This window comes from Ischnura elegans, chromosome 8 (genome assembly GCF_921293095.1).
Source record: "Ischnura elegans chromosome 8, ioIscEleg1.1, whole genome shotgun sequence".
Lineage (NCBI taxonomy): Eukaryota > Metazoa > Arthropoda > Insecta > Odonata > Coenagrionidae > Ischnura > Ischnura elegans.
In genome coordinates this window covers 13,662,533-13,686,576 of record NC_060253.1, presented here as the reverse complement: position 1 = coordinate 13,686,576, position 24,044 = coordinate 13,662,533, and the positions used below count along the sequence as shown (strand labels likewise).

Below are 24,044 nucleotides of genomic sequence, written 5' to 3'. Positions count from 1 at the left end.
AGACATCAATGATTTGGAGTTTTTAATTAGTTCTGGAGAGCTATACCAAATCCTTGCTCCAGCAACAGAAAAGGATTTATTACATGTAGTGGTTCGATGTTGTGGAACAATTAAAAAATCTGGTGACATTCGAGTTGTAACATTTCGATTTTCCTCTTTAGACTGAAAAATTTCATTATATACTCAGGCTGTTTACAACTGAAAGGTTTTAATAAAAAGGAGGCAAGCATGTATTCCCTCCTTGCACGAGAGTTAAAATGGAACACAATGTTATTTTCCTGGAATTTCGAAAAAAACTCATAGTATAGATTTAAAAAAAGCTTTTAAGACGGATGCATCACTTTCGCTCAACCGGTATTCTTTGGTGATAAATCACTTGTTCACAACTTTTGATTTTATTTTAAAAATGTCAAGGCATGCAGAGCAGACCTTTTTCAGTATTCTTGTGAATCAAATATATTTGAAAATTTTACCTTAGTATTTTCCCGAAAGTAACATTTATATCATCATCATCATCAACATCATCACTTGTCAATCCTAAGATTTGTTTGACGCAGCTCTCAACACAATCCTTCTATCGGCCAAATTCGTCACAACTATACATAATACTTCTGCTTTGCATACTTCATCACCTTCTGTAAGTATATCATCAGTGTCCTACCTCTGCTGTTCTTCCCTTCCACCTGTCCTTCAACGATAATTGTCCGTACACCATCGAGTATCATGATTTGGCCTATTAACTTGTCGCATATTATACCGAAGGGTTTCAAGAAAAGTTAAATATTTAAAGTTGTTAACTCCATCTAGTCTGAAATTTTAAAAACAATAGCTTTAATTTTAAACATTTAATACGTCACGAAAAAAGAGAATAATATTAAAAAATTAAAATTAAAACTTGCATGTAGGAAAAATTAATTTTTATCGTGTAATATCATTTTATTGCAAAGTATATTTTCGAAAGACATCAATGATTTGGACATTTGGAGTTCGCGAGAAAAAAACGTTGTTTTTAAAAAATAAAATAAATTTTCTATAAGCCTGACAAATTTTCTAAACAAATTGTATCGTTTGCAATAAAAAACAATGGGGACGTGTTCCAATATAAAACTCAATTTATACTCAAGATCAGTTAACATTTAATTAACTGTGGTTCATCGTGATTCGTAATTTCATTATGTTATGATGTAAAATAAATTGAAAGTTATTGCGGAAAATGGGCCCAAAAATACATTGTATGAGAAGCATTTTATTCAAAGACTCTGTCAGGCTCATAGAATATTTATTATATTTTTTTAGTTCGCGAGAAAAACGACATTTATATAAGAATTTATTTGACCCGAACAAGACGACAAAAAACAAAGCGAGTTTATAAAAAAACAAAATAGGATTGATCGAGCGGGTTGATACATCCACTAAAGTAAGGAAACAGACGGGAATAAGAAAAATCAAGAGATAAGGTAATTGATGGGGAAAAAAACATTGAGTTGCAGGGAATGGACTCGAAGGTGACGACCTCAGATGATGTAATACAGAAGCGACATTTCAACGCCAGGATAGCATAATTTTAATGAAACGAAGCCCTACCGGAATTCACCTCATACTAACAATAACAATCACACAGAGAGGGTATAGAAATGCGCTATAATCGTAGAGAGAGGCGTCTGAAAAAAATATCATTTAAAAAATGGTATTTCCAGCTACAGAAGACGTAAGTACTAACAAAATATCATTAAATATTAGTATTCAAGAACTTTTTATCGGAATATGCAAAGGAATAAATTTTTAATGGTTTCCTCACCGTTTTCGAACTAGCAAAAGGTGTTCGAACCTTTCTTTAAAGGGAGGAGTGTGTCTCATTACACGGAAACAGCATCGACCGTTTTTAGTTCACCAAAAAAGTTAGCTTGTACAATGAATTATTTTTCAATTTTTTAATACAATCAATTTTAATATTTCGACCCAAATTCGATCAGAAAATTGGCAAAATTGACCCTTGGGGCATTCGATTTCGAGCCTAATGGTTCGATTGTATGACTTTTAGCAATATCCTGTCTCGTTCACCACGAATGCCCACAAAAAGTAAAGGCATACAGGAAGTTGACAGCAGTCATTAATAGAAGATAGAAAATGGAATATTTTAGGGGGGTCGATTCTATGAGTTTTTGTCGTATCTCGTCTCGCTCACCCCAAACATTTGAATGAGAGAGTGAGTCAGTGATTGAGTGAAGGGGTTTTTTTAAGTTTTTTTTTTATTTTTAGGGCCGTTTTATAGTATATAGATTATATTTATTCCACATAATTTAAAGTGTAGAAGTATTCATCCAAATATGAAGAAGCAATAATAATATACCCATATAACAAATTCTAAGATAATTACACCTCTTAATATAATATCTATTTTGTTAAATAAGCTATGAGATGTAGGTGTTGCACACTGAAAAGAAAGTTTAGTTAGAAATACCAGTTTCTGGTTAAATTCACCGAAATTTTAAGGGTCGTATGGAACATTGAATATTTCGGTAACATTTACCACACCAGTTTGATAAATACTATCAAAATAGTCGCAGCAGTTTGATAAAAACTGGTAAAATCAAAAGATTAATAAAACCGAAGAAATGACACATATGAAAGATTTTCCCAGAAAAACATTGTTCTGCTTTACGCAAACAAAATCAAAACATTCTCGCCATAACAAATAATGAAAATAAAATCATTTCTAACAACATATCTTTTAATGAAGGTTGGTTTAGGAATCTTTCAACTAAAATGCTGAAATTTTGTATTGGTAACAAAACAGGAACGAAAGTCCGATAGATAAATTTCGCAATACGATTAGTGCATTCGATCAAAAAAAAATAGAGAGATTCCGCATGGACTCATATTTTGCGGACTCATTTATTTATTTTTTTGTCCGCAAAATATGAGTCAACGCGGAATGAACCCGAAAAACATGCACCAATCAACTCACCGCGGAAGCCTCCGTAATAAAAAATAGAGAGTTTTATAATTGTTACCAAATATGCAAGTACGTCCGTAAAATGAATCATCACTTCGAATAAAGTTACCAAATTTTGAAGCGCATCGAATTTATGCAGTAGGTATTTTTTACCAAACTCTTTCGCAAAATTGACCACATTACGAAATTTTGAAATATTGGATAAGTTTTAGCAGGCGCACTTGATAAACTAATTCAAGTGCTTTATTATTTGCATCGATGATTAAGTATACTTAACGAAAATACTGCCTATCATTCCTGTTTGATAGTTATTAACAAATATTTTTTCCGTAAATCTCATATATGATTCTTCTTAGCCCTAAAGATGAAATTCATTAAATTCCGAAAGGATGTCGAAGAATGATCTATAATCAACCGAAATGATGATATGAACTCGATACTTTAATGCACGTATAAATCAATAAGTCAGCAAGGAAATGACTGCTAATAAAGAGCCAATCAACAGCCATAACGTGCGACAACGGCCCAAAAATCTTGATTCTTACTGCTTCAATGGGCTTTTAGCCTTTTCGCTCCCCTATAACGACATCTAAGCCCAGTTTTCAGACCTTGTAACTGACTTTTTATTAATTGTGCCATGAAGGATGGAAAACAATCAAAATAGTATTCAGCTGTCAAGCGTACCTACGGCTCATTGTAAGACAAGAGGATGAGACCGCAAATAAAGAATAAATGTTTACATTCCTCATTTCTGAGTTGGCGCAAGTTTCCCGGAAAAAACTGGCAACAATCCAGCTGGTTCTTAGAATTTGGAGACCCACGACTCAGCAACACATGTCAAGAAAAGGCCTTAGCTGTCGAATCGATACCTCCGTACGACCAAATCTAGCATCTTTGAGTCTACGATTCATCTTCGTAAAAAGTTATTAACGTGTACAGGACCAAGGTTACATTCCGGAGAAACGACAAAAACTGCATGACCGTGTTTTAATTGATTCTTACATGTGAATGCGTAATCCACTGATTGTGAGGAAATAATACCCTCTATTGCCAGGCGTAGTACAAAAATATGCTAATTCACCATAATAAAAAGCTTTATTACCAATCAAAGAAAATTATAGGTCGGCATTAACACAATTACTCTATAATTTTGCTTAACAATCACTTTATTATACCTCTAATTACAAGGCGATGAATTAATATATATGTTTAAGAGCTACTTTATAATAGTATTCAAAGGTTTTCAAAAATTCTTCTCCAGTACCTCTCCCACTTAAGACAGTAAAATGTTGCCGTTTACAGAAAATCGCGGCTCTGCCACCATAAAGTGCTACTCACGCCATTTATAACGAAAATATTGTTCAGGAGCCACCGAAAAGAGCAAACATCTAAAACATGCATTTGAAAATTTCGATAACTATTGCACTTAATTACTAAAGCGTAAAATCCATCGCATTTGTTTACGTTGCACGAGGATAAACTTTATTAAACGGAAAATGAACGTCATCACCAAGGGGGCTACAAAAAGGAGGCCCTGCCCCATTACATTAAAGGTTGATTTCTGATGCCACTTCGGTCGATATAAAATTCTCTTTCGCTTGAAATTTTTCAGCAAGCAAGAAAATTGTGTTGCCATAGAAGGTTAGTAAAGGAGAGGCAAGTAAAGAGTCTGATCTGGAATGCAGCGCTTTACGGCGCGGAAACATTGACACTTAGTAAGGAGGACGAGAGAAGACTGGCGGCATTCGAGATGTGGGGGTGGAGAAGAATGGAGAAAGTGAAATGGACAGAGAGGAAGAGGAAAGACGAAGTGCTGGATATGGTGGGTGAGGATAGGCAGATTCTAGATGAGATACGGAGGAGATGGAAGGGGATGGAGTACCGAGTGGGGGGAGAATGTTGAAAACAGTTTAGGAGGGAAGAATGTAGGGTAAACGAGAGAGAAGGAAGAAAAAAGTGTTTTAAACAGAATGACACAGAGCAGGCATTATTGTGAACTGAAGAGAGAAGTCCACGGAGGGATGTGAGACTGCCAGAGTAGTTCGTAAATTCTCCATGCAAACCCATCTAAATCGGTAGAATACTTTAACAGTAACGAGCGGGCTTCCCCCGCTCTTTTCAATGCAGGCCCACAGATGGATAGGCGCGTTTCTAATTTTAAAATGTAGAAAAAAAGGCAGGGTTTTATGTACAAATTTAATTGGAATGTTCATGTACAAATTGAGGTCAGAGGACCTCTTTAAAAACAACATTGGAAGTAATTACACTATCCTCTGTTGAACGCACATGATGACTCATACTTACGTATCAACAAAGACTTGAATGTGGAATCAGCCGCATTTTGATAAAAGTTATTTAAAGAATGCGAGATATTGTTGCAAATGAACAAATGTATCAGTTTGTGCGCCGTTAACGTCAGGAATATTTACCGGTGTTTGTTTTTTTTGTTTTTTTTTATTATTTAAAAACCAATTTTAGGAAACAATAGCAATATTTAGGAAGTAAGATATGCCGTCGCATGTTCTCTGATAAATTCTGTGCATTTTGGTACCTCATTTGTAGAGTTTGGTTGCGTATAAGTTGAGATAAATGTATCTGTACAGTAGAAATAATATAGAAGATATTTCCCACTTGGAATCCAAGGAACTCACTTCGAAGCGGAAAGTCATCTTCGAAAAAGATGTTGAAAACAAATTGCCACGAATCAGTCTCAGCCAAAGTAATAAAACCCGAATATTGGCTTTTATGCGTGAGGGCGATCTCTTCATGCACTATACCGAAGCCGAGTGAATTTCACATATTCAGAGTAGGAGGACAGTTTCTTTCCCAAGACCACATTGCGACGCAAGGATTTTTGTTGGGATGTTCCAAGGTTTCCCTAAGGATTCGAACACAGAATCCTTGGACTAGTAACCAAACACGCAACTCACTACGCCTCCAAGCTCAAGCCTAACCACTGACCATCTTGAGATTGCGGGAGAGAATCTCTAAACGGAATACTAGAAATCTTTTTCGAGAAGAAAAATATTTTTTCAATAGGAAAAAAAAACAAGTCTGAGAGATTAGAGAGGGAGGAGTTTCAGAAGGCTTACGCCGAATTCTTTTTCTTCAGGTAACGAAGAGGAAGGTGTGTATCTAGGAACACTTTCGCCTCCGACCTGGATTCCACGGGGCGCTTCAAAAATAGTGCCGAAGGTAAACGCAACGCAAGTGAAGGAACCGGCACGCGGAGGTAGAACGTCACAAATCCAATCGAAAAAGTAGCCGACGTTAAACAAGACGAGCTCTTTTCCAAGTTGTCTAAAGCTAATCGTAGCGCCTTTCTAATTTAAATGACGCACATTGACTCCAATTAATGACTACCCAATCAATTGTGCGAAAAATCCACAGAGAAAGAAATTATTCGCCTTTACCGATTTTTCTTTAAAAATAAATACATGCTTTAATATTAAAATATTAATAATACACGCTGCCGAATAATACCACTGAAATGTAAAGTAATTCCATAATTTATTAATGCAAGGGTTGAGAGAATGTGGAAATCCTATTATTTTGTATGGAAAGTCGATAGATATGGTGTAGTTATGGTGTAGTATACGATGAAATCTTTTGAAAAATGACGTTAATTTACTTCGTTTTTCCGGTGAAACCTCCTGCAAGTAAATTCTTTGAAAGAGCTTTGCAATAGTACACAATATTTATTTGAGTAGTTCACGCAAAAGCTACGACCTTGGCTACAAGGAATCTACTGGTAAAATAAACTAAAGCGGTGAAACTAATAGTAATGTCATACCTATCATAGATAAATACTTATCCTGGAAAAGTACTGCCTTCTTGATGGACATAAAAGTCTTCCACGAAGTGAAACCTAATTAGAGTGGATACATAAAATTCTACAAGTTGAACGAGACGAGCGGAAACTAAATGATGCTATCACCTAAAAATGCAACTTTAAGTGGGACGTAAGTGCTTAAGAAAATAAAATCACGAAGCAAGACAGTGATTTCCCACTGGGCGTTCAATTTGCAAAGGGTTCTTTCTATCATTCTCTCTTTTGACAGCGTAGCGAGATGGAAGTTGACGCTTGAGGCTAGACCTAGCGACCGATTGGGAAGTCCCACAAGCGACGCCCGAGAACGAAGCAGAAACGATGAAGAGAAGGGCGGACTGAAAACAAAACACTCAAGAGGGGACGGTATCTCCACTCAAGCTGCCGTCTGGAATAACTCGATCACCGGCCATATTATGTCACGCAGGAGTGGAGGCTTGAATATATTTTCCTGCAAGGGGATCAACCCTCAATGAAGTATAAGATGATCTCATAAAGCATGAAGACAAATTTCACGACAAAAGATTAGGTTTTAAATTACTGAGACAGAAAATGTACATAATATTCCCATTATTTCGTTTTGTACAGCTTCCCTTAGTTCGATAAGAATTGAATGAAGAAAAAGTAAATTTGGTGTATAATTTAACGTATTTATGATTATTATTATTATTATTTATTTAATTTAATTTTTTTTTGTTGGCTAAATTCAATTTCATCGTATAATTCAGTTTTTATACTAGTTTTTTTTTGCAGTATTCCAAGATTTACCTCTAATTACATTGTCTGACTCAATTTTTAATAGCACTGCTTTATCAGGGCAGTAACGCAAAAAATAGAAACATTTCGTGAAGGAAGATTAGGTTTTTAATTACTGAGACAAATTTAATCAACCCTACTCCAGCTCATTGGAAATTTTTGAGCAATCCTTTCCGTCCTGGATGCTTGTTTCCGAAACTTACAGATTGTTAATAAAACACAACGCAGTAAAGCAGGGTAAATATGCTTCGCACAATACGAGTCCTCTTAATGAAGACAGCAGTGATATTCACTAAAAACCAAAACTAGCAGTACGATTCGCCTCGACAATCCATCGCAGTGCAACCTTCACGTGTTTTATTGCTAAGGCAGGAGGGGGGATATCAACTTCAAGGCCATGGGTGAAACAAACGCTTATGAACAAAATATCGTAACCTATTTGTCACGGTGGCTGATATTAATAGAAATGCACGTGATTGATAACATAGTGTAAGATGTACTCTGTGATGGTACACACACAGATCATTATAACCCGTAAAGGACAATTTTCGCAGAGACGCAGAAATATCACCATCCTGATATTAGGAATATATACTGCATTTATTTTACCAGGGAAATATGTAGCACATGATACTCTATTGGTTTAACAAGAGAAAAATGTTTCCAGAAGAGCCTCATTCTGTGGTTGGGCTCTAACTATCTTGAGCAATACTACGAGGTGGCAGATATCATGAGTACTAGATAAACTCAATAAATGAATAGAAAACAAATGTAAGGGATACTTTTCCTCGGATTACATTTAAAGCTAAATAAAATGCTATCAGTAATTTTCCAATCAGCTGTTGCACCGTTTTCCTGAAAGCACTTACTTTAGTGTCGACAAGACGCTCCCAAAAAGAGGTATGACACGCCTTCTCGCCTCTATCTTCACTCTGCGAAAGTATTAAAACAAAAGATTTGAGTAAACGCTTTCCCTGCTCGGCTAAATTTAAGTGTTACGCAAATATTGCAGTTACTTATAATTTTTAACTGCATGCCTCCTTGGACAAAATTACTCTCGAAGTTTTTGTAACGAAAAAAAAAAAAACAAAGTCCATGATAAACGCTAGCTCAGTGAGACCTATCCCCTGACATATACATGAACACGTGTCAATGCGGTAGCACCTAAAAATAAGTAGCATGACGCATTTTGGGTAAAAATACTCCCCCAATCCATAATGTCATGGAAGCTGTTTTTTTTAAGAATGAAGAAGGACAAAGAATAATATCAATCAAAATCACTCAATCAGTGATTCAGTTCGCTTGGATAACTTAGGATAAAGTTCACCACGGACTAAGCCACGTGAATATCACATGCACATGGCTTAGTCCGGCATACGATGCAGTATATTTCTTTTTTCAGGTGAAACCGAAGGATTCGCCCGGTTTGATCCCGTGACCCTTGGATGGGCAGCCAATCCCTCTACCCTTACAACCACCGTCCAACACAGCTAATAAAATAAGGTCCTCATTTTAGTTCTACAAATTTTGCACGATCTTTTCACAATGAATGACGAAGTCAAGACTGTCGCTTCCATCGAAATAAACCCCGAGGAAACCAAGGCTTCTAAGTAAACGCGGAATTAACTGGAAAAACAAAACCATCAATGTCAGAAATTGAGCGTTAAGGGACAACTGCTGGCCCCAGAAGCATGAAAATAGACACATTTTATACACCCGTTTTCTTAATGTGCCAGACGTTACACTGAGCGGCCATTATAGTCACACACACACATGCATACACTGCGTGATGGAAGGATATGAGACCAAAGACCTCGCCAAATCACAAGTTTAAAACAGAAAATTTTCCCTTTTCTCAAATCTACGGAAGAAAGTTCAATGCCCTGAGAGTCGAGTTATCCCATGTTTTTCCTCTCCACATGTCCAATTTACTCACATTACCAATCGTCTAGGAATTTAACAACACAGCAAGATATTGAGAGGTAAGAATAACTCACGAATGCTTAGACATAAAAATACTTTACATTCAGCGAAACGTTATAACGAAGAAGTCTGAGAAGATACAATAAGCTAAGGCAGACAGAATATTTGAGAGAACAGGATCTGCACATTTTTCGGATGAATGCAGGTTATCTGGTTACTTCGGCGGATTCTACTGCCAAATGAAGAACAGAAATTTTTTCTAGTACAACTCTGCAACCTTCTACCACCAATCCATGATGTTATCAAAACGTTAAAAACTAATACTTGACTCAGTGGGTATTAATATTCTGTCTAATATTTTTTGGATGACGCGTTATACGATGAGGTGGAAATTGTTAATATTACTAAAATCAGACGTGTCGTTTCGTTGTTACGACAACATTTTCAACACTTGAGAATGTTGTTGTAAAAACGAAATGCTTCGTACAAAAATAAATTCAATGGAGATATTGCAACGTTTTATTTAACTAAATCTGGATAAAAAATGATAAATTATAACTTATTGACTTTTAAAATTATCATTATTATTACTCTAGCAAATTATTTAATTTTATTAGAAAAACGGAAGCGTCACTATCGCTGCGTAGGTCCACAGCAATCTGAACTGCCGTGAATGAATGAATAATTTTAATTTCTCAATGACCTCTAAGGTGACCTACGGCAGGTTCTACTACCGCAAGCTTGAGCTGAATCGTCTTCTTTCCACTTGGAGAAAATTAGCATTTACAATCTTTTATAGTTTACGCAAAACTGATTTTTCAAATGTGCTTTTCATCACCTTCACCCCGAATAAAAACATTCACTTGAGTAACAGATGTGCTAAGCAATTAGACCCAGGAAGCCAAGGTCGCGATAACAAGCGTTACGTCTATTACACAGATCATATTTCAAGAGCTGGTTTCCTGGCAAGCCGAGTTCAGTCTGTGGTAGCGTCGTTTGCAACGTCAGCAAAGCGCGAGAACATTATTCCTTGATGTTTAGAAGAAAAATGTTCACAAAGATAAGCCCAAAAATTCAAAATCAACGGCAGATTAGAGGGAGATACTGGTAGGATTCTGTCAGGGAGGATGTAGAGCATAGTTTGAGGTGGCTCAAAGAGTTTAAAATCAGTTCAGGTTAATTCTAGACCTATATCTTGCTAATTGACGGAAAATTAAGCGACATAAGTCGACTTGCCACCGCCATAAGCTGTGTATAGCCCCAATTTCTCTTTATTATAGAGAATAGCAGGGGGGGATTCCATTTAAAAATCGATATTTCTAGACACTTTCATTTACTCTCTGGGAAAGCTACTACATTCTCCAACGCGTCGCTATCAAAGTACGTGAAATTTCAGGCGTATTTTTTAATAAGAACGTTAAAAACTAAACTTAAAATTTATAACGAACTGTATAGTCAGGTCAGGTGCTGTTATAATTATGCCAGGGAAGACGTATAGTCCAATCTAGTGTGGTTAGGGGCTGAGAGCTTGAAAATCGTACCTACAAGTCCGCGACAACTTCAGAACACGTAACAGTCTCTCAACTTAAAAACTCACGCAATCATATTATACAATTATTTCGGGGTATATCTGCAGTAGAGCCTTTTCAATAATCGCCTGCATCATATACATGGCCATTTTGATTATTTTTCTTAAAGTTCCAACACAGCACCCCAATGATTTCAATTTCAAGCGTAAGTTTTAAAAGGAAATACGTCAGGAAATCAAAATAAAAACAGCTGACCAAGATAAAGTAATGCAACTTCACTGGGCGCCATTATGAGTTGAATAAAGCCTATTTTCTCTTTACGCTGCACAATGGTAAGGGAAATATCATCTCTCTCGATAGTCCTGAAAACCATTGTCAGTCCTCTGAAATCGATTTCATGGTCTGAGTTGTACTGATGAAATATTTCACCCGTGGGAGCGCAAAGTTGTCGTAAATGGGGATTAAAATGCACGCTTATAATCCTCTTTCGATGGAAAACCAAGCACACCAAAGCTAATAACAAAATATTGACGACACCCAAGTAGAAGCGTTTCGCAAAAGAAACAATAGGGGAGAATATCTTCTCGTAATACGTTCTGCGGACTCGAGTCATATGGGATAAATTCTGCAAAATTACCCACGTACGGGCCATAATTTATGCAAAACAACCTCAAGGTAGCACGGGACTCCGATTGATGTCATCAGCCGATCGTTAAATCCTTTCGTATAGTCAGCAGAGAGAATGAAAGTCGGTCGTTCATTTATCTCTAACCTCTAACTGTGACCTCAGGGTCGACGAACGGCCAATATATAACACCATCTTGTGTTACATAAATTGCTATCAAACGGGATTTCTTAAGATGTATTGTTCACTGGCAGCATTAAATCTTAGACAAAGAAGTCTTATGAAAGGTTAAAAAAAAAATCCCTCAGGAAAAGGTGTAGCATTGGGAAAATTTTGCATAGTTATTTTTTCATGCACAGTTGATAGGAAACTCTGAATATTGGGAAACATGGCCAAACTTTGGTTGAGAAAAATTCGAATGCGAAATCGGAGGAGGATATCAATAAGGAGACACATTGACAAGAATAACTGGTTAAAGGTACTAAGGGGAACATAACTCGGAGAAAGATTGAATTTAAAAATGTAGAAAAGGAAATTTGGGCAACCTGTGCGGCATAATAACGTTCTACGAAATACTATACAGGTAAAAGTAAAGGGAGAAAAAGGAAGAAAAAAAACGTCGTTCTTCGATTTCAATGTCCAAGTAACTTTCGAGAAGAGGAAACTAATTCAGAACCGAAAGAAAAAACAGTGAAGGAAAGCTTATGAGCGAAAACTTCAAAGACAAAGCCTTGTTAACAGCATGATGACAATAAGGAAAGATTTTTGCGATGCTTTCAACCCATAAAAGCTGTACCATATAGTCTTTTAGTTGGAACTGAATATTTTAGAACTGTATATTGCTGAAACGACTTGAGTTTCAAAACATCGGGCTCCCGAAAATTTTAAATGGTTTTAAAGAGCGGTTGAAGAAGTAGGGACCAAGGGCTTTTTATAATGTTTTCTATTGTTTTTCCTATGTTTTCTATTGCATTTTCAATGTTTTCTATTGTTCTTTCATCATATGCACATGTTACCACCAGGCCAATGGCCTACTTGTAACAATTTTAATAATAATAATATCAAGACGTGGGCAGTGACTTTAAAAAATCTCGTCTAAAGACAGACAGTCGGTGGAAGGCATAAAACGATGAATTAAATTTTGAAACACAAGCCTAGAATTCTGACAGCGATTGCTAAAAGTGATGTAGTTACTCTATTAACTGAACCATACTATAAGTAACTTACACTATAACGACTACTTTTTAACCAATTTGACTTAATTGTATGTTTAAATTAAGGAATTAACTAATCTCACCACCCTTAATTAAATAGAATAACAATTTTGTAATTAAAATTAGTATCCACTGCATCAAAATACATAATTTTTTTACCTCACGCACATGGTAATTTGTATATAATGAAACATGTTCACGTGTTTTCAACTCCATGAGTTCTGGTTAGAAACACAATTTTCAACGAGTCAATAAAGGAAGATCTAAGCAATGGCTCAAGTCGAACGAAACTCAATCCCACTCAAGAGAACCAACCGTTAAGTTCCTATTTACGAAATGCTGCACACACGGTCACATAATGTCAAATAAAAGGAACAAAAGTCCACGGGGGAATTATCAGAAGAGCCAGTGACAAATAAACAAAGCCTACGCAATGACAACATGACGTGAATTCGTATCTACAGCAACAATCCTCAATCCACATTTGAAAGGCGACAACCGAATCCCGCAAGACCTGTTTCCAGGGGAACGGGCTGAGCACAAAGACGAAGACCCAGTATCTTATCTGCATCGGACGAGGTCTTGCGCAAACAAACGAACGACACCGCACTAGACGTAATACTGACATAAAATTCCACAGCGACCGCAACGACCTCAACCGCTATTCCTGTCTTAGAATTAGACAAAGCTGCGGAGGAAGAGTTCCGGACAAGGGAGCCAGTGGCGCAGCGAGGGGGGGGTTTTGGGGGATAAAACCCCCCCCCAGAGCTCAGAAATTTTTTAAAGGTTAATCCATTTTACTTAATTGGATTAATATTACTTACAGAATAGTGTAAATATTAATAAAATATCCCTCCGAAAGCCGTAAAACTCACCATTTTGAACCCTTTATCTTGGAAAATTTCTAAAGGAGTGCCCGCACCTCCCTCTTACCCTGGTGGGTATTCCACACCCCCAGACACCCCAGTATTAGTTGTGCCTAAAGCCCCCCCCCCCCCAGCCTTAATTCCTAGCTGCGCCCCTGAAGGGGGCTGCATAGGGGAGGCCCAATTCCATCCCACAGAAGGATGATTTCTGTTGCCTCTTAGGTCCCATTTTTATCTGTTTTCAAAAATGTCCGCGACGCGGTGGTGAGCGTAATACAATCCGCTTTATTTACAATATTTTGCACTATAATTTTTGTAATAGCTAGGAATATCACTAAAAGTTACAAATTTGATAGATGACATCACCATGTGTGTATAAAATATAAATGCGGTTAACAACCGTAATTGTACCATTCTTCCCCGTGAAACTCGGATCACTTCGTCCGTCAGCGACGCGAGTGGCGACTTTTTAAAACCCATTTTAATGTGCGGTGTGTTACAACACATTTAGAGGCCGACTTGAGGATTCTCTTTTGTAATAATCGTTGTCCCAGAATCCATTGATGAATGCGCACATAACCATATTGATTTAAAATCATCTTTTAACCCTCTCAAATCGGGCGCGAAATTCAAGAAAACCATGTCACACTTCGTCCACCAATGCACATGAGAACAACATTCCTCCTAGCACTTGGTCTCCACGATGGGGAAACGCTATTAAAAAGAGTTTGCCACAGCCTATTTTCTGGCACATAAAGACTTAATCCGTGATCAATACTTCTCTGCATAAATAAGTACCAATATTAATAAAATACAAAGGAAAGCCGCGCGATTCGTCAAAAACTGCTACGGATGTACAGAAAGCGTTTCGAAAATGTTTAACGAATTAGATTGGGCGCCACTAAATACTTTATCTAAACCCCTCTAAAGATTTCTATTCTATATCGCCTAAAATATTGGAAACGCTGCCCTTTACGCCGTAACAACTCAAGATCTCAAGAACTCCTTGAGAATAGAAGAAAGAATAATCTAAGAATGGAGATTCCCACCGGAGTAAATATTCAATATTTCCTTTCACACGACTAAGAGACGGAATTTAGGTTGCACGGTGACAGAGACATACAACAACCCCCGTTCGCTCCCAATAGCACCCGTCGGAGCGGTCAATAACCCACGACAGATAATGCCGTCTCCCACCACACGAGCGAAAAAAAAACAAAAGCGACAACAAACAGCACCCCTCAATCATTTCGCGGACGTGGACACAGACCGGCACACGCTATGAGAGTGTTACTAAGATAACGCCAATACCGATAGTTTCATGGACTCAAAAACAAAATATCTTGGGTGACATGCGACGCGATGTGGTGGAAGTTATTAATATTAGTTGAACATGATATTGCAATATTTCCACTGAATTTATTTTCGAAAGACGCGTTTATTTGTTACAACATTCTCAAGTGCCACTTCAGTAGAAATATTGCCTGGTTTTATTTAATCAACCACACAACGATAGCAAATTCTCATGAGGTAACAACGGAACAGACCGCAGAACAGAGAGGTTTAAGATTTCGTTCTTAACTTCGTCTAATCCTTTCATTGTACGCGAAGTAACATTTACTTTGACGGCTGTAGTAAACTGCTATGTGGAAGGCTATGGGAATTCCCCACATTACTATACCAGGGAGTCACAACTACTACAATTTTTTAAAAGCAGACATGATGGAATTCCCTCAAGTGAAACATTCATACTAAGAATAATAAAATATTTAATTTTATCAAGTTGCCTCGAAAACAGCATTAGTTTGGCCTTTTACCACGGGGAATATCCATCAATTAACAACGACTAATCACAAACGCACTGGATAGGGGCTACCAGGCGGGTCTCAAACCCGCGATCTTCATTTTGGCAGTCGAGGACCTTTATCGAAAAAGGATGTAAAGGCCTGTTTACACGCTACATTAACACGTACGAGTTAATGTCTAAATGTATGAACGCGAGAATTAACACAAAAATGCAGCGTGTAGCCACACAACTAGTGCGAATGCATGAACGGAAAGTAGAACCTGTTCTAATTTGGTACATGCATTCGTACATGTTCCGTTCCGGTCCACAAAAATCATTCACGCAAACAAACATTAACTCGTACGTGTTAATGCATCGTGTTGTAAACAGGCCTTAAAAGGGAATAAATACGTCGTTATGAAAAGGTAAGCGGATAGGAGAGCGGACTGGAGAAGTGCGTCAAACCAATCATACTGTCGACGTCAAAATGATGTGCCGCTGTACTTAGCAAATTTATATCTGGACTTCAGGTAATGCCATAATAATGAATAATACGTCATTTTTAAGGAAATTTTATTCTCAATTCTGATTCATTTTTTATTTTAGTGAAAATTTCAAAAATCAAGACAGGCGATTGCAATAAACGACTCCGCGCACCATAAAATTAGCCGTTTTGTCAACTTCATGAACTTTGCAACTCAACCTAGGGAAACCTACTACGTCTACAACATTCATCTTCCACAATGAGTTGCAAAAATTAATGGAGATTAATAAAATGGCTTTTCCGTATTTTTAGAACGTAAATTTTGTTCTAAAATAACGAAAATGTTTGAACACTATCTAGTCCTACAGTTTACCCTGAAAGAAAAAATAAAATTGATAGAAGCATTTCTTAATTTACTTTAGATTTTTCTATGATCCGAAAATACATGATTTTTAGGTAGTGTAAATTATATATGGGCATAAAAAAATTACGCCGCATAGAACGAATGCTGCGTTGCCACGTCTTGCGCGCGAAACTTTACTTCCCGGTAACTGGCACTGGCCCGGCGCGGCACCATTTGGCAACAATGTGACATTAATAGAAGTTAGTGACATTAACAAATATCAATATTTTTTACAGATTATGGATCATAGAAAAATTGCAAATAAATTACGAAATTTTTCCATCAATTTTATTTTCCTTTCGGGGTAAACTGTAGGACAAGATAGAGTTTAAACATTTTCGTTATTTTACAACAAAATATGCGTTCTAAAAATACGCAGAAGCCATTTTATTTTTCTACATTAATGTTTTCAACTTATTGTGGAATATGAATGTTATAGACATAGTAGTTTTCTCTAGGTTGAGTTGTAAAGTTCGTAAAGTTGACAAAACGGCAACATTTATGGTGCGCGGAGTCATTTATTGCACTCGCGTGTCTACATTTTTGAATTTTTCATAAAACAAAAAATGAATCAAAATTGAGAATAAAATTTCCTTGAAAATGACCTATTATTCATTATTATGGCATGCAATGAAGTCTAGATATAAATTTGCAAAGTACAGCGGCACATCATTTTGACGCCGACACAGGCTTCATTACTTACAATGATGATGAAAGACTTGACGATAATGAGTATGCTTCAGCATAATTTATATCCAGAATTATATTCATTTTTTTCCTTACTTTTTCGTTCAATATTTATCGCGAGAAGCAAGAATAATATCTCTTGTGCGTGTTCCCCTGGTGAACAACGCTAACTTGCAAACCGTCCACCTCACGCGCCGAAACCATCTATATCCAATTTCCAACGCCGCAATGTCTTGCCAAATATTCAGCTTCAACGATCTAATTGAGGACAATTCCCATAGGTCAGTCATGCTAAGTTATCACACTTGGCCACACACCAATAGAATCGACATTAAAAATTAAGCGACGGATCCCGATGTACACCAGGGATAATCAAAATCCATGGTAAAATTTTCTATGGCCTAGGTACATCATCATAGAATCCAACTCTTTCAGTTCAAAAGTCTCGCTAATTTAAAGGGATCCGATATTGAAATCACATCCAATTAATATTCCAATTTCGCAGGTCGGTGAGCCGCTAAAAAGGTCGCATTTCATCGAATCTTAATCCAGCCAGATTGCATTTTATCAACGTTTATTAAAATTGTGAACAATCTAAATCAAAATATAACAATTCGTTCAAAATTTTCGCGAGTCTAATGAGATCCGATATTGAAATCTCATCACCATGAAATTACCAATTTCGCATCTCGATGAACCACAATTAGGTCACATTTCATCGAATCGCACTCGAGCCCAATTACATTTCATCAAAGTTTATAAAAATTGCGTAAAATCCAAATCAATATACCACGGGTGAGTCTTAATTAAAATTTATTGCAACATCATACACTAACTCTCAACAAAAAATTCTCATGGTGCTCAAATATTTTCCATCAATCATCATGAAATCGTATAAAAATAACAATTAATATCGATCCCATTATCTTCCGAACTGTAACGAGAATTCTTAAAACTCTTATCAGACATCACACAGGTTTTGGACTCGGAATCTTTTTTTTTTTAAACTAGCAGTCTGTTAAATGTTCATGTTGCTACACAAATATTCTGACATCAAGTCTTTCCTGCAGTAAAATGCATCCTTATACAATAATATTCTAATTTTTACATATTTGGTGTATCTGCTGCCTTCGTGGGGCTACTATCCCATTGAATACCCATGTGAAAAATAAATTATTAACTTGAGCGAAATATCCACAGGTAAAAAATCATTCGCCTTGACGAGGATTTTTTCCCAGTGGCGAGGATTTTTCGCACAATTTGGGCATTGCGGGTGACTCCCGTAAAAGTTATCACCGCGGCTAGTCCCGGTATACTTAAATCAAATAAATTATTAACGTTTTTTTAAAGATCTTTCATCAAGCCTTAATACAAAGGAAGGCAATAAATATTAAACTATGAAAACTAATACTACCTATTTAGGTGTTTCGCAAAAATTAATGAAATTCATCAAATTTTAAAGCTAATTTTGACTCCTTTAATATTATTGTCAGTTATTACTTATTATCCTGAACGTTATGCAATGTTCTATCAGCATTAGGGCTCCAAAATGCTAGGTGATCACGTTTATTCATCAATTACTGGAAGAATCTTAGCTGAATTTGCGTCGCAACAACATTCGGAGCTGTGAAAATAATTTCTCCTTCCAGACAATGCTGACTGAGCGATATAACGCATACGAACAACGTTGAATGAAAAGTAAAATTTACGACACATAAGGTCTTTAACTACATGTACTACTGGTCGTCGCTGAATAAAAATATCTATCTGATGTTTCGAAACGTTAGGACATCAAATGGACGTCATAGGTCAAAACGTGCTTACCATGCCCGATTCTTGGCATAGGAGATAAGGGGATGAGGATGGAGAAAATCTCTCGATTGAGGAAATATCATTTCATCGCGTCATTAGGGCAAAGGCTGAGGGGAATCATAGGCGTAAAGTGAAACTGAATTACCTAAGAGGGTAGTTTCCTTCATCAAAGAAAACGAAAGGCATTGATTGCGATTCGTTACTCACCATTACTATATTCATAAAATACATTTAATTTTGTTTTAGAAATCCCTGTTTAAACAAATGGCAATGGTCAATTTTAACCGCATTTGAAAAAGGACAGATTGGCGCCCATGCGATGCTAGTACACGTGACGTCACAGGGACCTAGTTTCTATACGAGTAGATACGAGTTTTACATCGTCTGAGATTACCAATGCACGCATGAGGCACAGAGCTCTGGGAAACATGTCTTAATAATCACTTATTAAAACTGGCTAAGGTCGCAAAGTTTCCTTCGTTTGATAAGATATTAATAATAATCTTTATTTAAGCCAAGCGCTACCAGCCAGCAGGGAACTCTGCTACCTGCTAGCAACCTGTTTGTATCAGCGCCTAAAGCCTCGCCCCAAAGTCACCTCACTTGCGGCAGCGAGAACCAGAACGACGTCACATGGAGATTTCCCGGCATTCACACTCAGCCGTCGCGTTTCCGCGCGCTTGAAAATATTCACTTTTCATTTAATCGCGAAAAATAGATACCGTCATTTAAAAATCTAAAAGCGTGAAATACGTACTCCAGGAGTAATAATCTTTCGATTTAGGCAATAAAAAAATAATAGGAAACCACCCTATTATTAAACTTGATTAAAATTATTATTACAAAACTCGATTGGTGACAGATAACTGAAAATATCATGAAATCCTTAAAACCCGCTCAATTGTTTAGCTGAATTCATTCCGTACATAAAATTGATCCCACACATTCTGCAACAAGAGGCATGAAAATAATGAACCGATGAATGATGAATAACAGCGTCGCAGCTGCGGCGGTATTCATTTGTTATTTCTATTTGACCTGATGATGACGACAATCGTCGAAACGCGTTTTAACTATTAAAACCTAGTGGACGAAGCAATAAGTTATATCATTTTATTCAGAATTGTTCCATCGTATCTCGACAAACACAGTGGAACTCATATGATTTCATGCAACATGGAATGAACAATTTCATCAAAAGCAATTAAGAAGTAAATTTTTCATCCATTACCAGAAGCGTCGCCAGAAGGGAGAGAGGGGGGTCGAGCACCCCCGAACTAATTAATTTTTGCGGAAAAATATTAACAAATAACATAAATTTACTCTGCTTCACCAATATGTTTTAGCAAACCAGCTTACCTACGACTCATGAATTGTGTGATTTTAAGGACCAAAACGGCATCAAATGTAATTTATAGAGATAATTTTTAAAACCACCGTGTCGTTCCCTCCCAACACATCGTCCTGGCAACGCCCCTGTCCATTGACAGTTGGAATAGAATAGAATAGTTTTATTATACTCTAGATAGAACATAAGAGAGCAAAAAATGAAAAATACAGGAAATGTTCTACTCCTAATAAAAGGCATTTTGACAAAAATAAAGCATTATAGAGATTATTGCTAGGCTAACAAGTAGTAGGTATTTATACAAAAAATGTAAAATATTCAATACTATTAACACAAAAATACAAGTTTTAACTTAGACAGTAATGAACACACACATACATATACACATTTATGTAGAGAGTTTTGATAACATCACAACTTTAAGATGACAATTCTAATGAGTTGAGGAGACTGAATTAAGCCCCAGACTTGGAGTACAGCCCTCTTTTAAACGACTGAAGTGATTGTGACGTCTTTATATTTGGCGGAAGAGAGTTCCAGAATATAGACGCAGTTAGATAAAAAGATTTGAAATATATATTGGTGCGGGCTTGGGGAATTTGAAGGTCAGAAACACGGCGGGAGGAAATTCCAGTAACTTTTTTGGGGGGGATGAATAATTCGTACAGGTATGCAGGAGTCTGGTTTTGGAATAAGGAGAACAGAAAAGATCCCAGGATATAATCCCTTCGGCTGTGAAGAGGTAACCAATTCAGATCAGTGTAGAATTTGGACAAATGATCATCTCAAATCAAATATAAATCTAACACAGGAGTTAATTAACCGTTGCAGAAACATTTCAAATACACAAGGTAAGTCATTATAGACTAGTATATAGTAATCAATAATGGGGAAGATAACACATGTGACAAGCATAATTCTCGTGGAAATAGGGAGATTTTTCTTTTGTAGTTTCAATAAATAAATAAAAAGCCTTATTCCCTTTATTACATATTTCAAGCACATGAAGGCATGGAAGCACGGAAGGGAGTATTGTTGGAGGGACGAGTTAGCCCTATGAGTTGGATACCAGGGCAGCAACGAACGGACATTGAGAACGCAACGGTAGTACCTGCTTTGATGCACGTCGTTTGAACTGTGGTACCAGAAGGGCGTGAAGACCACGAAGAGTCTTAGGAGGTGCGAGAAGAAAACAAAGACGGCGCACAGTGGGCTGAAATCGAAAAAAGCTGGCCAAAAATCATATCTTCCATATTTTTATAATTAGCTCCACAAAATTTTTCCTACTATTCATATTTGGGTCATATAACATGAATATAAAGACATTTTGCCGAAAAATTGATCCTGGGAAATTTTTAAACAAATTCGTGGAAACGGAAAAAAAACAAAAATCGACTATTTGGACGGCTTCAGTTAAGAGGGAACTTTTAATTGAAATTAATAGTTAGGAATAAAAAAGTAAGTAGTTTAACATGAAATTTAATAATTTAAATAAAAATGTTCATATAAAATACATAAATTATTTTTTTTAACATTATTAATGATTTAGTCAACTAATTTTCCGTTAACACTTTGAAAGGACACACATAAGAAATCACCTAGCAAAAAATTTATACCATAAACCAAAATGCCACATAAAATTATTTATGAACCATAATATATTAGCATAAATATATAAAACATAAGAAAACATTAGGGATAAATTTACCAGCCCACTACCAGTTTTCATCGGATTCCCAGCCACACTGTCCTCATCAGAAGGTGGCTCCTCTAATACAAGTAAGTTTCGTATATCCTTTGAAACATTTCTTTTAGCATTTGTACATACATAACTATTGGATATTAGATAATCCGAAGTAAGGAGGAGCCTTCGGAAAAGATCTCCCATTTCTTCTAAGAGCAAAATTTTTCGCGTGTGGTGCGCTCCGAATCTTCTGATATCTTTGTGGAGAGATTCCAAAGCCCTCCGAAGAAAATTGGCCAATTGGAAGCACTGCTGCCTTGGCAAGTGATGCTGCATGAAACTGCACTTTGTGCACCGTGGGAGGCATGTAGTATCACGGATACATATCCACAAAAAGGGATGCAGTTTCTGAGCAGTACTCGCTGAAATTGGCGTAATCTATCTCAAGTCCAGATGTCAGAGCTTTTAAAATAGAGGCAAACCATTTAGATGAGTTCCTCGCTAATGCCTATTTAAAAAGAAATAAAAGTCCTCACCAAATCCTTCTTCCAAAAAAATTTAAATATTCATAGCAAATTTTGGAATTAATAAATAAAAATCTATATAATATGACGTTTTGATGGTAAACATACCGGTAATTTCTGATGTTAGCGTAGGTTCAGAAAAAAACGTCGGGCAGTGTTCCCATCATTAGTCATGCCTAGACCATGCTTTAACAAGGAGCCTCAAGAAGAGATTCATGCATATCTGTTGGGAGCGGTGTATCCTTCTCTAAACAACATGGAAATTTTACTACAAACCTGACACTGGTTCTCTTGCATTCTTTCCATATTTGGATATACCCATTGAAAACGCATTTATCCATGACATTCTTCAACACTTCCCTTGTCTTCTCGTCTTTCCCCAATTTTAACTTATCTTAAAGATATTGAAGGGCCAATTTACGTTTTGACGACAGCGCATTTCCACTTTCATTAACAATAACGTCATGTATTTCTTTGCGGGTTACTTTCCTGCGCTCCATTTTCTCTCATCCGAAATATTAACAATCTAAATCACCGCGTAAGGAAAGCGAAATTAGAACATATTTCCCTAAATAATACACACGATCACAGAGATATTTTACTTGGAAAACGTACCTTTTTATCGTTCCGAGATATCCTTCACTAATGGTAGTTCGGCCTCAACGCTGAAATTTCACGATATAGGGAAAAAAATCCTCGTTCTTCGCTTCCATGGGACAAGCACGCACATCCTTTCGCACTCACGAAGACAAACTGACTAATTTTCTCGGTAAAATTGTGGAAGAGAATAGTTTTCAACCAATTGGAGAGAAGCATTTGTGGAAAACCCCGTGGGAAGGGAAGCGATCCTCAACAGTGCAATAACCCTTTCATAGATCGAGGCAATAATGAAATAAGCGGCATTTCTACAAAGGGACAGTTATGAAACGAGTACAGAACTTCTTTAACGCCAGATAAGAATCATAACACGGTGGTTGGGTTTTCGGGTACAATAGGGATTAACGTGGTCGGCAGGGTAGTGCCCGCCGCCACTGCGCGGGCGGCGCTCCGCCACACGTGTGCCCTTTCCAGTGTTTGAGCTGATGGGAGTTATAAAAGGCCTAGAAGAGTACGGATAGCAGAATATGCAAGTGTATAGTGTTAAGAATTGGGCTTTTCAAGAATTAATATATAATTCTTTGCAGCCGCCCGCTTCCCGGGACAAGAATCTGACTTGCCGGCGCAATCGTTGAGTCCATTATATGACTTATGAAGGAAATCGTAATGTGCCCTCGGAAAAATTGGAACTATAAGACTAATATGTCATGCTAAATGTATACAGAGTATATAAGTGTAGAAAAATGTAATTTCGCTTCACTTTTGGCGAATTATCGTCGACTACAGCTAAGTCTGAACAAAGGTTAGCATCTAACCACAGCGTCGGGCGGTTGGACATTCATGCCTGTAACTTGATACGAGAGGCGGGGAGGCAAATTGGGGCAGGATTTTTCAATTGATAACTAAAGTTGACACTTCATTTTATAATGTGGTGCTAAACACTCCGTGAAGCAAAGTGAAAAACATCAAGTTTTTCTCTACATTATGTTAAAAATACGTGAAAAATAGGACATTTTAATTG

General features: G+C 36.9%; 1 protein-coding gene across 2 annotated transcripts in view; it reads right to left on the bottom strand.

Annotated features, from left to right (window-relative positions):
- LOC124164331 (mitochondrial coenzyme A transporter SLC25A42) overlaps nt 1-24,044 on the bottom strand; it is a 101,123-nt gene that overhangs the window by 52,692 nt on the left and 24,387 nt on the right. Inside the window, exon 2 of one of the 2 annotated variants that reach the window (XM_046541601.1) lies at nt 8,411-8,473. The exons of the other annotated variant lie outside the window; for it this stretch is intronic. The gene's annotated coding sequence lies outside the window, so the exon portion shown is untranslated. The remainder of the gene's footprint in view (nt 1-8,410; nt 8,474-24,044) is intronic. 2 annotated transcript variants of the gene reach the window in all.